The 15,980-nt window shown below is 44.5% G+C and overlaps 1 protein-coding gene across 5 annotated transcripts in view; it reads left to right on the top strand.

Annotated features, from left to right (window-relative positions):
* The window catches only part of ptprea (protein tyrosine phosphatase receptor type Ea), a 296,189-nt gene that overhangs the window by 95,125 nt on the left and 185,084 nt on the right, over nt 1–15,980 (top strand). For 2 of the 5 annotated variants that reach the window (XM_048550902.2, XM_059653095.1), the window contains exon 2: nt 5,772–6,091. The gene's annotated coding sequence lies outside the window, so the exon portion shown is untranslated. Of the gene's footprint in view, nt 1–5,255; nt 5,422–5,771; nt 6,092–15,980 lie in introns of those variants that run through there. The other 3 variants (XR_007249547.2, XM_048550900.2, XM_048550904.2) reach the window with 3 other exon arrangements.

Here is a 15,980-nt window from a genome sequence, read left to right on the forward strand (position 1 = left end):
TCTCGGCCCGACATTTTAAGGATCAGCAGACCCTTCTATGCCGGACTGTACGACACGAAGCCCACGGACAGCACGGCCTCCGAGTCGTTCCTGTCGTCTATCACCGAGGTCTTAGACGATGGCACGAGGGAGTGGCTGGACCGGCTGATATCCCTGGATGAGCTGACCAGAGCCCTCAAGTCCTTGGAGAGGAATAAGACTCCCAGGAGCGACGGCTTACCAGTCGAGCTGCATTCCACTCTGTGGGGCCTGGTCGGCCAGGACCTGCTGGAGGTGTACAATAGTGCGCTTCGGGCAGGGGAAATGCGCAAGTCCATGAGGAAAGGCATCATCACCCTCATTTACAAGAGGAAGGGGGAGAGGGAAGAAATTAAGAATTGGTATCCCATTTCACTATTGAACGTGGACTATAAAATACTGGCCAAGGTCATAGCCAACCGGGTCAGGTCTGTCCTGGAGTCGGTGATTCACCCTGACCAAACCTGTGCTGTGCCGGGCAGGAAGATCGCTGAGACCCTCGCACTCATCAGGGATACAATCGCCTACGTGCAGGACAGGCGGGTGGACACCTGCCTCATCAGCCTGGACCAGGAGAAGGCCTTTGACAGGGTCTCTCATGCTTACATGAGGGACGTCCTCTCCAATTTGGGGTTCGGGGAGGGCATCCGCAATTGGATCTGGCTGCTCTACACCAACATCGTTAGCACAGTCTCGATCAACGGGTAGGAATTGGACAGTTTTCCCGTTAGACCTGGAGTCAGGCAGGGCTGCCCGCTCTCTCCTGCCTTGTTCGTGTGCTGTGTGGAGCCCTTCGCCGCATCCATCAGGAAGGACGTGAGCCTGAAGGGCGTGACTATCCCAGGCAGCGGAGGCCTTCAGCTCAAGACCTCCCTGTACATGGACGATGTCGCCGTCTTCTGCACCGATCGTCGGTGTTGGACATCTGCGGCCAGTTTGAATTGGCCTCGGGTGCCAAAGTCAATAGGGCTAAGAGCGAGGACATGTTCTTCGGGAACTGGGACGACCGCTCCTTCATCCCCTTCACCGTCAGGACAGACTACCTGAAGGTGATGGGTGTTTGGTTTGGTGGTGCTGGGGCGTGCACTAAGACTTGGGAGGAGCGTATCACCAAATTGAAGCAGAAGCTGGGCAGGTGGACGCTCCGGTCCCTCTCCATCGCGGGTAAGAACCTGGTTGTCAGGTGCGAGGGGCTTTCGGTACTGTTTTATGTGGCGCAGGCCTGGCCTATTCCCTGGACCTGCGCCGCTGCGGTCACCCAGGCCATCTTCCACTTCATTTGGGAGTCGAGGATGGACCGGGTCTGCAGGGACACCATGTACAAAGACCTGGAAAATGGGGGAAAGGGCGTGCCGAACGCCACCCTCGCCCTGATGGCTGCCTTTGTGTGCGGCTGCATCAAGCTGTGCGTAGATCCTCAGTACGCAAACACCAAGTGTCACTACTTACTGAGGTTCTACCTGTCCCCGGTGTTGCGAAGGATGGGCTTGGCCTCGCTGCCACGGAACGCTCCGAGTAGTTGGACCGTCCCGTACCACCTGTCCTTCGTGGAGAAATTTTTGAGGGGAAACACCTTTGACCACAAGGCCGTCAGGCAGTGGTCAGCACGTAGTATCCTCGAGACTCTTCAGGAAAAGGAGAGGGTGGATCCCGTCGTGTGGTTCCCCACGCAGACTGCCAAAGTCGTTTGGCAGAATGCCTCATTGCCAGATCTTTCAAACAAGCACAAGGACATTGCTTGGCTGGCGGTGAGAGGGGCTCTGCCAGTGAGATCCTTTATGCATGCCCGGAATCTCTGCGCCACCGCAAGCTGCCATCGAGGTGGCTGCGGGCGGGGACGAGACTGTCGATCACCTCCTTCTGGAGTGTGCCTATGCGAAGGAGGTCTGGAGGGGGATGCAGTGGTATTTGTCGAGGTTCGTCCCAAGCAACTCCGTGACACGGGACTCCGTGATCTATGGGCTGTTTCCTGGGACGCACACCGAGACCAACATCAACTGCGCCTGGAGGACCATCAATGCGGTGAAAGACGCTCTTTGGTCTGCCCACAACTTGCTGGTCTGCCAGCTGAAAGAACTGACCGCGACCGAGTGTTGCAGACTGGCGCACTCCAAGGTCCAGGACTACTGCTGAGGGATGCGCTAAAGCTTGGGGTAGCCGCCGCCAAGGCGTGGTGGGGAAAGACCACCGTATGAAACCCCTCGTCCAGAATAGAAAAAAGGGCCCTATCTGGTAACTGGGCCCGGCTGGCGCCTTCCCCAACTGGTCAGGGGGCCAACTGGGACTGTGCGGGGTGACGACTGCCGGCGTATTATCTTTTTTTTCTTCTTTGTTTGTTTTTTTTCCTTTAGTTGGTGTACGTACCCCCTGGGTAACCCAGAGCGGCTTGCATGACTGGGTAGGTGTATAAATATGTTTTATTTTTTGTACATCTTATGAAAAAAGTATATTTTTTCAAATACATAAAGGTGACAAAACGACTGAAAATGAACCTTCCAGCTCAGCGAGCAAACTCACATCCAGAATCCCTAATGTTTTGTTTTGTTCTCATCACCATTGATTCTTCTGCCAATTGCATCAAATTAGTGTACTTTTATTCTTGATCTCGGCAGGTAAAGAAGGGTCTCGGCCTGAAACATCAACTTTCCTGCTTCTAAGATGCTGCTTGTCCTGCTGTGTTCACCCAGCTCCACACCTTGTTATCTCACATTCTCCAGCATCTGCAATTCCTATTATCTCTTCTCCAATCCAACCTTTTACCTGAAGTTCCTTACACTGAGAGTCATTTTCATGAAGCCTCTCTACATGTTTTCCATTTTCTCACTCCCTTCCCAAAGTTCAGTGCTGGAAATGGAACATACTGCTCCAGTTGACACTGGGTGAATGTTTTATGAAGGTTCACCATAACTTCTTTGCTTTTGATCTCTAAACCTCTGCTTATAAAGATCTGGATCCTGTATTTTTATTAACTGCTTTCTTAACCTGCCCTGCCACTTACAATGATTTGTACTCGTAATTTTTCAGTTCAGGTCATTCACCAATGAATGGAGCAGAAGAGAAGATTGTAATACAATGGGTAGTAGGTTCCCATTTTAAGTATATTTCCTTATTGTTAATATGGAGCAAAATTTGTTGTTGTGTATTGTGAAGGGACTTGGTAGCTTGCTTTTAAGTGTCTATTTATGCCTGGCCCTTTAAAAAGTGCATGCTTTTTACTCTGCAAGGTATAGGGTATAATTAAGATGACAAATCTTGTAAGCAGAGAGCTCTTTGTTCACAGCAATGGAATTTTCTATCTAATGACATGAATTTTGATGAGTAAGTGTCATGTTAGCAGTATCTTTACCCCATTCTTGATTTCTTAGGTGGTGCTTAGAATTATTGGCGCTAAGCCAACTCTATTTGCTGGCTTTGAGCAATACATAATTGCCAGTGTATTTTCATCAGACTGCAAATGCTGTGATGGAACAGCAGTGTTGTGTGGCTGGCATTACAAATTTTCATTGCAAAGACCTGTTATTTATGTTATGTTCCTTTCATGTCAATCAACCTAGCCTTTAGCTACAATAATTAAAAAAAACTCCTTTCTCATTCTGGTTCAATCTAAGTCAAATCCATCAATATTTTTCTGTATTTTAGAACAGTTCAGAGCAGGCATCAATCCAAAATACACATTAATAGAGTTGATACAGTCTAGATTTACTGTGCGCATGTTTGCCTTTAGTTTATGTCCTGTTTAGTCGCCCATATATTAGAAGGTTTACTTAAAACAACTTTCTTCCACTTTGAGCACATGTTGAACACACAATCTAGAATGACACTCCAATGCAATCCTGGAGGAATGCTGCATTGTTAAAGGGACCATCTTCAACCATTGCACTGAAACTGATTATCTGGTGATTATCATATTGCTGTTCAAGTGACCTTGTTGTGTAAGTTGGCTACAGCATTTCCTACAGTGCAGAAGTACTTAAATGCTTTCATAGCACTGTTGGATGTCCTAAAAGTGTGGATGGAAACATACAAAGCCAAGACCTGTCCTTCAAAACTTTAGAGGCTTATCTCACTGTATCTGTTGAGGTGGAGGTGGGGGGTGGGGGTTTGGAGAGAATGCAGACATGTGTTGCAAAAAGTCGAATAATTCCCTCCATTGATTTTTTGTTTCTTATCTTTATGATAAAATTCTTTTGAAAAAGCTCTTTGAAATGCTCCTGAATGTGAATCCATTAATTGGAAAGTGAAGATGTTTGGATGTTGGCTGAGGACAGGTGTGCTGTATTGGATGACAGGACTGTCAACACCCAGAAAATTGTTCATGAATACAAATTACTACTTCCAAGAGATTGAGGGAAAAAATTTGAAAGGGAAGCATACTTTATAAGTTACAGGGGTGCTTAAGATCAGGGCTTGATGAAAAATTTTACCACGCAAAACCACCTCAATTAAGCCATCTGGTGATGAATTTAAAAATGGTTTTTAAAATGTTGGCGTTTTATTAGATGTCATTTAAAACGAGAACAAAACAAGTCATATGACAATAGCTAACCTGCTGACATCCATTTAAGATCCTGCTAAATTTCAAAATTCTTTCCATTATGTCAGATTGATGTGGGAGAACTAGTTTTGAAACAAATCCTCATGCAGCAAATGGTAATAAACCATGATGAGAATGTGCTTGCTTTTTTCTCTTTAGAGAAAGGAGGGAGTAGTATTGAATCATTGATTTAGTAGCAGTGCAATACTTCTGAAATATTACCTTGTTGATCAATATGTCTTTTATATTTTACAATGTCATATTAATAAATTAATTAATAAGATAAATATAGTGTGGTATTTGTTAAATGTTATTTAAATTGATCCTTAATGATTTGAAAATTATAAATTGAAGAAATGATTGACCACTTCTGGGTCTTGTGACCTGAGTATGGGTGATATACTTCCCTCTTATATGTAAGCAAAGTGATGAAAAACTGGTTTTGGAGCATGAGTGAAGAACAGCGGTTGATGAAGTAAATGATGGTTTTAAATCACCACTTCACTGAAATCTCATTACCACTGCAGAGAGGACCAAAATAACAGTCACTGTACTGCAGCATCACCATGGAAACTGTTGGGAATATTTAGGTCTCAAACTGCCTATATTTCTGCCATTGCCTTGTTTATTTTCAGCTGTTGGATGTTGATTGCTTTTACTTCCAGTTGATTGGTTGCACGTTGTCTGACCTAGCATAACTCTTAGCATTGAGCTGGTTGGTGTGCGTGTACTGCCTCATGTTGACTGGTAGCAGTGCTGAAGAGGAGTCCTTCCCATCACGGGTGCTGTAGAAACAACATTGCCACCCATCTGTTTCCAAATTAGAGACCTTACATGAATGAATATGCTTCTTACAGCTTGGAGGCAAGGTGAACAAGTTGATATTGAGCAACCTATATCCAGAAAGCTTCAGTGAGGTGCTCACTTTGTGCTTGCAGCCCCAATGGCATGAGCAGATGATTCCCTCCAAATGGAAAGGGCCTTCCTGCCACTATCAGGCAGCCAGCTGGTGTGTTCCACCAGCCACCACTTAAAGCCCACTTCCAGTGAAAATCTACTGCTATGTTTCAGTGGGTGGCTTTGCTAACGTGTGAATTTAGTGTAGTGTCTTAAAGGAAGTGTGGACAACATTGATCTAATTGATTATATTTGTTTTCTTTCTGATTTCATTCTGATCCAGTTAATTCTGACTGTTTTTTTTTAATTTTTAATCTTTCAGGTGGAATTCAGGATCAATTAGATGGTTCCACTAATTTCAGAATCATTAACTGCTTTGGAGTCATAAACTAAACGTTGGCTTTACCAGTGTTGAATTTGACCCGATAGGGAGCTGTATTGCTGATGCTACATTCTTCATAATGAAGATGCCAACAGGAATTCTTGCTTTGGTTAAACTACTGTCTATTCTCACAAAGGATTGCTGAAAATGCGAAATGTGCCTTTATACTGCGAAAGAAAGATCAGAAAAGAAGATTTCTCTACAATGAATTTAAAACAAACCTTTGTTTGAGTCTCATGATTCGAAACATACAGCTACTTGTAAGTATTTTTAATTAATGCCTCAATTATTTACCACTTTGAGGTACTGAGGAAGTCATTTATTACAACACGCATTTTTTTATTGAAATTTGGAAATGCATTAGATATGTCACAGTGTATGATACTGAACATAATTAAGAATGATGCTTTGTTTTGCATAATTTAAAACTGTACCATTCAGCAGCACCAAGGTTCTTTCAGAACTATATTTGTTTAGAGCTACCTTATAACTGTTAGAAAAATGAAGGTGTTACATGATGTGAATTTTAATAGTTAAACAGAATGTGCAGCAAAATGTAAATCATCCCTTGTTTGTGTGAAAGTGAGAAGACAGAATCTGTTACATTTATGAGATAACAAACTAAATGTTGAATTCAAGTGAGCATAATATGTTCATTCATCCTGCTGATTTGGTTCATGTCAAGGCTGTTTATTCAGATCTCCCAGCAATGTATTTAAAATACTTGCAGATGTTGTGAAAAGATTTGCTCTGCTAAGCACAGGTATGGCAGTAGGGTGTGTTATTTTTGGTTATTAAATGAATATAAGTAAATAATCATGCACTGTTGGTCTATTATATGAATATTTAATGTTCGAGTCTTTTCAGCCTCCCCTTCACAATAGTTGCAATAGGTATCACGGCTTTGCAGGGGTAAAATTTGACATGACCAGCACTGAGCTGGCAGTCCATTTTACTCACTAGCCTATTTTCACTCAGAGATAGCAAGATCTGCAGATGCTGGAGTCAGAGTCAATATAGTTTGGAGCTGGAGAAACACATCCGGTCAGGCAGCATCAGTGGAGCAGGAAAGTTGACATTTCAGGTCAAGACCCTTCATCAGGACTGGTAAGGGGGAAGGGAGCTGGGAAATTAATGGAAGAGGTGTGGGGCTGGGGGAAGGTAGGTGGGATGGGGATTAGTGGATGCAGGTAGGAAGTAGTGGAGATTGGTCAGTGGGAAGGTGGGGTGGATAGGTGGGAGAGAAGTTGGACGGGTAGTGACAGGTCAAGGACATGCGGATGAGAGGGAGGGTTGACATGGGATGAGGTTTTGGGGTGGGGAGATTTTGAAACTGGTGAATTTTATTTTCAGGCCAGCGGGCTGTAGGCTCCTGAGGGATATTATGAGGTGTTGAACCTCCAGTTTGTGTATGGCGTTATTGTGACAATGGACGAGGCCCAGGATGGGCATGTCGCCAAGGGAGTGGGAGTAGGAGTGAGAGTTAAAATAGTAGGCAACCTGAAGGTATTTGTCGATTGTATAGAGCACAAATGCTCCCGAATTGGTCACCGGATCTGCGTTTGGTCTCATTGATGTAGAGGAGACCACATCGAGATCAGTGGATACAGTAGACCAGGTCGGAGGGCATAGGGGTGAATCCCTGTCAGATTTGGAAAGATTGTCTGAGGCTTTGGGTGGAGGAAGGGGGGAGGTGAAGGGGCAGGTGTAGCACCTCCTGCAGTTGCAGGGCAAGGTGCTAGGTGTGATGGGGTTAGTGAGGAGTGTGGAGCAGACAAGGGAGTCATGGAAACAGCGGTCCCTATGAAAGGCAGATAGGGGTGGGGAGGGAAATATCTCGTCGGTAGTGGGGTCAGATTGCAGATGGCGGAAGAGATGGAGAATGATGCGCTGGATGCAGAGGTTGGTGGGGTGGTATGCGAGGACTGGGGGACTCTTTCCTTATTTTTGTTGGGGGAAGGGATTTTAGGGCAGGAGTGCAGGAAACGCAAGAGATGTGGTTGAGGGCATTATGAATCAATAGAGGAGGGAAGTTGTGGGCCTTGAAGTAGAAAGACATCTGGAATGTCTGGGAGTGAAACGCTCTATCTTGGGAGCAGATACAGTGGAGGTGGAGGATATGGAAGTAAAAGATTGCATTCTTGCAGGAGGGTGGATGAGAGGATGTGTAATCCAGGTAGCCATGGGAGTGGGTGTGTTTGAAATAGATGTCAATGCTGAGATGTTTACCAGAGATGGAGACAGACAGGTCCAGGAAGGGGAGGGAGTTATCGGAGATGGCCCGAATGAATTTGAGGTTGGGTTGAGAGGTGTTAATAAAGTCAATGAGCTATTTAAGCTCCTCATGGGAGCACGAGGCAGCACCAATACCGTCACTGATGCAGCAGAGAAACAGGTGAGGAATGGTGGAAGTGTAACAGCAGAAAAGGGACTGTTTCCCATATCCTACAAAGAAGCAGGCACAGCTTGAACCCTTATAGGTGCTCATTGTCACCCTTTCAGTTTGTAGGAAGTGGGAGAAATGCAGGAAATGCAAGAGATGTGGTTGAGGGCATTGCGAATCACTGAAGGGTGCAGTTGCAGTCCTCCTTGAAATAGGAGGACATCTGGGATGTCCTGGGATGTCTGTGGGAGCAGAAACAGCGGAGGTGAAGAAATTGGGAGTAAGGAATCCCCTCCCTCCAACAAAAATAAGGACAAGAGTCCCCTGGTCACGTAGTACCCCACCAACCTCCACTTCCAGTGCATCATCCTCTGCCGTTTCTGCCACCTGAAATCCAACCCGACAACCAAAGATATATTTCCCTCCCCGGCCCTATCAATCTTTCATAGGGAGCACACTCTCCGCAACTCTTTTGTCTGCTCCACACTTCCCATGAGCCCAACCACCCCCGGAAACTTTCCCTGCAACTGCAGGAGGTGCTACACCTGCCCCTACACCTCCCCTCTCAAACTTCCCAAATCCAACAGGGATTCACCTGGACATCCTTCAACCTAGATAACTGTATGCATCACTCCTGATGTGATCTCCTCTACATTGGTGAGACCAAGGATAGACTTGGTGACTGATTCGGAGAGCATCTGCAGTCTGTACACAACAAATGACAACACCTTCTGGTCGCCAATCATTTTAACTCCGCCTCCTCCTCGCTGGGTGACATGTCCATTCTGGGCCTCGTCCAGTGTCACAATGACATCCATGCAAACTGGAGAAGCAACACTTCATATTCCACCTTGGGAACTCACAGCCCGATGGCGTCAACATAGAATTCATCAGTTTCTCCCCACTCCACGCACGTCCCGATCTCATCCCATTTCGAACCCTCCTTCTTGACCTGCCTCCTTTACCTGACACAACCTATCCATCTTCTTTCCCACCCATCCACCTCACCCTTCCAACTGACCAATCTCCACTACCCCCTACCTGCATCTACCTATCACCATCCCACCTACCTTCCACAGTCCCACCACCATCCCTATTTGTTTCTGAGCTCCCTTTCCCCTCCGCAGGCCTGATGAAGGGTGGAAACCCAAAACATCGACTTTCCTGTTCCTCTGATGCTGCCTGACCTGCTGTGTTCCTGCAGCTCCAGACTGTATTGATAATTTTCCGATAAGTTGACATTACTGGAGCTGAAAATTAGATGGGGTGGAATAAGAGCTGTGATTCACCATTACCCCCAATGTTGAACTTGGCTCTGGCCACTTTGCTGCTTTGGATGAAAATGATGCTAAATTTTAGAGTCATTGAGTCATAAGCATGGAAACAGACCCTTCTGCCCAAATTGTCCATTCCAGCCAGGCATCCCAATCTGACCTAGTCTTATTTGCCAGCATTTGATCCATAATCCGCCTCAACCATTCCCATTCCTACACCTATCAACATGTCTTTTAAATGTTGTAATTGTGCCTGCCTCTTCCACCTCCTCTAGCAGCTCTTTTCAAATATGCATGACCCTCAGCGTGGAAACAAGTTACCATTCGGGTCCTTTCTAAGCCTTTGCCCTCTCACCTTAAAAATTTGCCCCCTTGTTTTGGACTCCCCTTCTTTAGAAAAAAGAGCTTGGCTGTTCACCCTATTCATTTCCCTCATGATTTTATATACCCCTATAAGGTCACTCCTCAGCATAATATGCTCCAGGGGAAAATAGCCCCAGCCTATTCAACCTCCCCCCATAATTCAAACCCTTCACACCCAGCAACGTTGTTGTAAATCTTTTCTGCTTCCTTTCAAATTTAGCAACATCCTTCCTATAGAAGGGTGACTTGAATTGTACTTAGTGTTCTAAAGTGGCCTCACCAATGTCCTGTTCAGCCGCAACAAGACAACCCAACTCCTATACTACAAACAATGGTTTAGACCAATGAAGGCAAACATGTCATATGCCGTCTTCACCACCTTGTCTATCTGTGACTCCACTATCAAGGAACTATGCACCGACACCCCTAAGCAACATTCCCCATAGCCCTACCATTAAGTGTGTAGGTCCTGTCCTGATTTGCCTTAATAAAATGCAACACACCATGTTTATCTAAATTAAACTCCATCTGCCACTCCTTGGCCCATCTGATTAAGGTTCTGCTGTATTCTGAGATAATCTTCCTCCCCAAAACCAGTCCAACCTGTCTCTGCCTCCCTAACCGGTTCTTCCTCTCACCCATCCCTTCCTCCCACCCCAAGCCGCACCCCCAGCTACCTACTAACCTCATCCCACCTCCTTGACCTGTCCGTCTTCCCTGGACTGACCTATCCCCTCCCTACCTCCCCACCTACACCCTCTCCACCTATCTTCTTCACTCTCCATCTTCGGTCCGCCTCCCCCTCTCTCCCTATTTATTCCAGTTCCCTCCCCCCATCCCCCTCTCTGATGAAGGGTCTAGGCCCGAAACGTCAGCTTTTGTGCTCCTGAGATGCTGCTTGGCCTGCTGTGTTCATCCAGCCTCACATTTTATTATCTTGGAATCTCCAGCATCTGCAGTTCCCATTATCTCTAATCTTCTTCACTGTCTACTACACCATCTATTTTTATTTGAATTCAAAAATAAAAAGTAACAATTTATTATTTTCTGTGTGTATTTTTCACTGGCACACGTATTTAGTTTTGATAATGTACTCAGTAGAAGTTTCATTTCTCCAAGGAGAAAAGCAATCATTGTGGTGGCTTGCTAAAACTTTTACTGGAAGAATACAATGCCTCATAGTGTACATTTCTTATCCATTGACATTTGTAGCTCACAGTATTTATATGATCAGGTTTTTTGAGGCTATATCATTAAGTACATTATATTTTCCTCACCAGTCATCTCACTCAGATTTGATTTTGAGGTTTTGACCTTTTATCTGCCCTATCTTAAATGGAATACAGTTCCAAGTCCATGATGATATTTTTACCAACCTCTTTCCTAAACTAACTGTTGCTGGTTTTAGCCTTTGCTGTTTTACTGTCAAAACATAACTTACCTTGCAGCATTGCTTGAACTTGTTTTATTTGTTATGTGATGTGTTTTTTTGGAAGCCCAAAGATTTCTATTTTTCCCCAGTCTTTCCACATAACTCAATCTGTTGCTGTCCAGAGTCAACTACATGGCTTTCTTTTTGGCATTTAAAAATATTAGCAACCCACTCTATACAATAAATTCAATCCTTAAATTTCTTAAATGTTGTGATGTGCCAAAGGCAAATTCTCCTTTATTACAAACAAGTAAAATTGTTCACATGCAAAAAGAAGTCGTGCAGAAGCAAATGCAGTTCTCTTCCTTACCTCCTTTTTGGTATGACTGTTTTGCTTGATTCATAAGTTACTTGCTGGAGTGCAACCTCTCTCTCTACCCATCCTCTTTTGCTCTAACACGCATACAGCGGTATCATTCAGGACAGCCGAGACTGTTATCAATTAGTATCAATACTCAGAAAAACATACTGCACTGCAAACAGCTTTAACATTACAGATAGAAATGTTGGGCTGAGACAGGATAACAGCCTTGAAATTTACTTGTCATTTATTTATTTGAGATGATGCCTTTTTATGTTGTAAATGTCCCTGATACATTTGACAGGGTAAAAAATTGACAGAGAATAGGTAAGAAAATGATGTGATTGAAGAGAGAACTTTTGAGACAATAGATAGCAAGACAATGAGTTAATTTATCCAACTGGCTCATGGTTATGCTTAAAAAAATTAGTATTGATTTTAGACAAACTCACAATGTGTACTTAATCCTGGTGTTCAGTGGTATCATCTCATGTGGCACAAACTGGGGATTATATTCTCCTTTGTACGGTAAATGAAGAAACTACAAAATGCTAGTTCTTCTGGAATTTAAGGAAACAAAATACAAAGCAAGTTCTTGCTTCCTGTCTGCTAACCAATTTTGTATTCACCTGAATACACTACCCCAATCATGTGTGCTTTAATTTTACACGTTGTGCACCTATGCTCCATTGTACGTGGTACATTGTTGAAAGCGTTCTGAAAGTCCAAATAAACAGATCTAGTGACTATTCCGAACAACTTTACGAATTACATCCTCGAAGTATTCTTGCAGATGGATCAAGCATTGTTTTGTTTTTGTAAGGAATGTAAAATTCCTTACTGTAATTCCTTATTGGAATTGTAGAATTCCTATGTGCCCAGTGAACTATGCAGTAAATGGAAAAGCCCTGGGGAAAATTGATGCACAGAGGGATCTGGGTGTTCAGGTCCATTGTACCCTGAAGGTGGCAACGCAGGTTGATAGAGTGGCCAAGAAGGCATACAGCATGCATTCATTCATCGGACGGGTTATTGTGTAAAGGAGTTGACAGGTCATGTTACAGTTGTATAGGGCTTTGGTTCAACCACATTTGGAATACTGCGAACAATTCTGGTCGCCACATTACCAAAAGGATGTGGACGCTTTGGATGGGGTGCAGAGGAGGTTCTCCAGGATGTTGCCTGGTATGGAGGGCGCTAGCTACGAAGAGAGGTTGAGTAGATTAGGATTATTTACATTAGAAAGATGGAGGTTGAGGGGGGACCTGATTGAGGTTTACAAAACCATAAGAGGTATAGACAGGGTGGATAGCAAGAAGCTTTTTCTCAGAGTTGGTGACTCAATTACTAGGCGCCACAATTTCAAGGTGAGAGGGAAAAAGTTTAAGGGAGATATGCATTGGAAGTTCTTTACGCAGAGGATGGTGGGTGTCTGGAACGCGTTGCCAGCGGAGGTGGTAGAGACAGGCATGATAGCATCATTTAAGATGTAACTAGACAGATATATGAATGGGCAGGGAGCAGAGGGATGCAGATCCTTGGAAAATAGGCAAGAGGCTTAGATAGAGGATCTGGATCGGCAAAGGCTTGGAGGGCTGAAGGGCTGAGCTGTAATTTTCTTAGTTCTTTGTTCACCAACAAGGTTCTGATAAAATTCAAATCTGGCGAATCTCAATGTCCCAGTATACATTTGTGATCAGCAAAGATTCCCACCACTGGAAATTTGCGTCTTCAGTTTTAGAAGTAAAGAACTGATGAGATTGTGATAACTTGTATACTGCATGAGTGAGAAGTATTTTGCTTTTAATCGTTTATGTCATCGTTCTGAAATAAAACTGGCAGTGACTTGTCCCAGCCAGTAAGTTGAGATTTGTGTTTGTCAGAATAAAACAAAATCTGAGGATTTTGTTTTCTCTTCAATGTACTTTATATTATCTTATTGGCAATGCTTCTTCCTGGATGTTTAGCATACTTGTATAGTGCTTGGCTGCAATAATCTTAGCCAGGAAAAATAAAAACCAAATGAACTGCAGATGCTGTAAATCTAGAACAAAAAAAAGTTGCTGGAAAAGCTCAGCAGGTCTGGCAGCATCTATGAACGATAAAACAGAGTCTGGTGACCCTTCCTCGGAACTGATGGTGGCTGGAAAACATCAGTTTATATGCAGAAAAAGGGAATGGGGATGGGGTAGGGAGTAAACATAGGATAGAGCCTAAAGAGAGAGAAGAACAGTTGGACAGACAAGGGGTTGGTAACGATCAGGCTGAGGATGAATAGTTGTTAATGGGCACTATTAGTGACTAATAACAGGTAGTGTGTAATGACAGGCTATGTGGTAACAAGACCTGGTGTGTGGAGTAGGGGGTTGGGACGTGGGAGAGTTTAGGCCCTAAAATCATTGAACTCGATATTGAGCCCAGAGGGCTCTAGGGACCCCAAGTGGAAAATGAGGTGTTGTTCTTCCAGTTTAATTTGAGCTTTGCTAGAACACTGCAGCAAACCAGAGACAGGGATGTTGGCCAGGGAACGGGGTGGTGCGTTAAAGTGGCAGGCAACAGGTAGCTCAGGGTCTTTTTTTTGCAAGCAGAACATAATGTTCTGCGAAGCAGTCAGCCAGTCTACACTTCGTTTCTCCAAAGTAGAAAAGACCACATTGTGAGCAGCGAATGCTAGGCATTTACTCTTTCAAAATAAATGGCAATGTATGTGCAAAAAAATGGTTATAGAAGAATTTGATGAATATGGAAACATATAGAAGATAGGAGCAGTAATGGGCCATTTGATCCCTTGAACCTGCTCCGCCATTCAATATGATCATGGCCAATCTTTGGGCTCAATAACCTAATCCTGCCCTCCCCTTATCCCTTGATTTCTTTTGCCACAGGAGTTGCATTAACCTCCTTTGAAAATACACTGTGTTTGCCTCATCCACTTTCTGTGGTAGTGAGTTCCACAGACTCACTACTCTCACGGTAAAGAAATTTCTCCTCATCTCAGTGCTAAAAGGCTTTCCCTATGCCTTTAAACAATGGCCCCCTAGTTTTGGACACCCCTGCCATAAGGAACAACCTTTTTGCATCTAAACTTGTCTAGTCCTGTTGAATTTTACAGATTTCTTTGAGATTCCCCCCCCTCATATTTTTTAACTCTTGTGAATATAACGTGAACCGATTAAATTGTTCCTCATATGTCAGTCCTGCCTTTCCAGGAATCAAATTATTAACCCGCACACTACGATTTGAATGGTAAGAGCATCCTTCCTCTGATAAGAAGACAAAAACTTCACCCAATATTCTAGGTCTGGCTTCACCAACGCACTGTACAATTGTAGCAAGATATCCTTGGTCCTGTTCTTGGATCCTCTTGTCATGAAAGCCAACATACATAGAATCGTAGAATCCCTATAATATAGAAACAGGCCATTCATCCCATTAAGTCTGCACAAGCCCTCTGAAGAGCATCCTACTCAGACTCAGACTCCCACCTAGCCCCTTAACCCCAGATTTACTATGGCTAATCCACACAATTTGCACATCCCTGGACCCTATTGAACATAAGTTTGTTATTAATTTGTTATTATTACTTGAAGTAAGCTTTCTGCTTTATATTGAGTGGGTGTTCAGATAAGTGGGGTATGGATGCTAGGGCAGTTGCTTGCTCCTCCTGCAGAATGTGGCAGTTGGGAGATGTGGCACACGTCTCCGCTGGCTACATCTGCGGGAAGTGCACCCAGCTACAGCTCCTTGAAAACCGTGTTAGGGAAATAGAGCTGGAGCTGGATGAACTACGGATCATTCGGGAGGCAGAGGGGGTAATTGAGAGGAGTTATCGGGAGTTGGTCACTCCTAAGGCTCAGGACGAGGATAGATGGGTTACAGTTAGGGGGAGGAAAGGGGACAGACAGACAGTGCAGAGATCCCCTGTGGGCATTCCCCTCAGCAATAAGTATACCGTTTTGGATACTGCTGGGGGGGATGACCTACCAGAGGAAAGCCATAGTAGTCAGTTCTCTGGCACTGAGCCTGACACTGTGGCAAAGAAGGGAAGGGGGCAGAATAGAAAAGTACTCGTGGTAGGGGACTCGATAGTTAGGGGAATCGACAGGAGATTTTGTGGGCAAGACCGGGATTCCCGGAAGGTATGTTGCCTCCCTGGTGCCAGGGTCCGGGACGTCTCCGATCGGGTGTATAAAGTTCTAAAAGGGGAGGGCGAACAGCCAGAAATCGTGTTACATATTGGCACAAATGATATAGCCAGAAATAGGTTTGAGGATATAAAAAGTGATTTCAGGGAGTTAGGATGGAAGCTGCAGAGCAGGACGAACAGAGTAGTGTTCTCTGGTTTACTACCGGTGCCACGAGATAGCGAGGTGAGGAACAGGGAGCGGGCGCAGCT

Source organism: Stegostoma tigrinum, chromosome 20 (genome assembly GCF_030684315.1).
Source record: "Stegostoma tigrinum isolate sSteTig4 chromosome 20, sSteTig4.hap1, whole genome shotgun sequence".
In the NCBI taxonomy this organism is placed as follows: domain Eukaryota; kingdom Metazoa; phylum Chordata; class Chondrichthyes; order Orectolobiformes; family Stegostomatidae; genus Stegostoma; species Stegostoma tigrinum.